Source organism: Pteropus medius, unplaced genomic scaffold (genome assembly GCF_902729225.1).
Source record: "Pteropus medius unplaced genomic scaffold, Ma_sr-lr_union100, whole genome shotgun sequence".
NCBI lineage: Eukaryota > Metazoa > Chordata > Mammalia > Chiroptera > Pteropodidae > Pteropus > Pteropus medius.
Genome location: NW_024347852.1, coordinates 130650 through 131358, shown reverse-complemented (window position 1 = coordinate 131358; position 709 = coordinate 130650). Strand labels below are relative to the sequence as shown.

Below are 709 nucleotides of genomic sequence, written 5' to 3'. Positions count from 1 at the left end.
GGGAGGTCCCGATGACGCCTTATGACAGACGCCAGGCCAGAGAGGCGGCAAAGGGTGCAAGATGGGGGGGGGATGATGGAAGTCCCAGCAGGCAACGGGGTGTGTGTCGGGGGAGCAGACCGAGGCAGGCGCCGTGGCCGGAGCCCAGACCCAGGGCCCCGGGAGAGACGCCAACGCCTCCCCTCCCCCTCACGGCACCTCTGCCCGGGGAGCCGCCTCTTCCCATGTGGCCTCTGCGTGTGTGGGAGTGTGCACGTGCGCAGGTGTGCTCAGCCCTGGCTCCGCTTTCGAGAGGTGTCAGTGGCCCTCTGAGACCCGACGTCTGGATGTCCAGGAGACCCTGGCACCCGCTGTGGCAAGAATACTCTCCCAACTGCCCTCCACTGGGAGTAAGGGCCACTGCGGGGTCCCATGGGGCTGGACGTCCCTCCAGCGTGGGTGTGACCCTCACGCTGGGCTCTAGGTGTGGTGTGACTTCGCAGCAGCACACGAGGCTGCATCTCCATAACTCTGAGGCCACCTCCGTGCCTCTTTGCGTTTGTGTTGAGGTCCAAGGTGACCATGGGCCGGTGGCTCCCCGGCCAGCACCTCTGCCCAGGAGGAGCTGCCATTGTCTCTCCCTGCAGGGCACCCGGCCTCCCATCTTCCCCCCGGCCTCTGGCTGACTCTGGGTACTGCGGCCACGTGCGAAACTGGGTCCCTGGCTGCC

General features: G+C 66.9%; 1 protein-coding gene across 1 annotated transcript in view; it reads right to left on the bottom strand.

The window, feature by feature from the left end:
• LRRC4B (leucine rich repeat containing 4B) overlaps window positions 1–709 on the bottom strand; it is a 30721-nt gene that overhangs the window by 27432 nt on the left and 2580 nt on the right. The window lies entirely within an intron of this gene.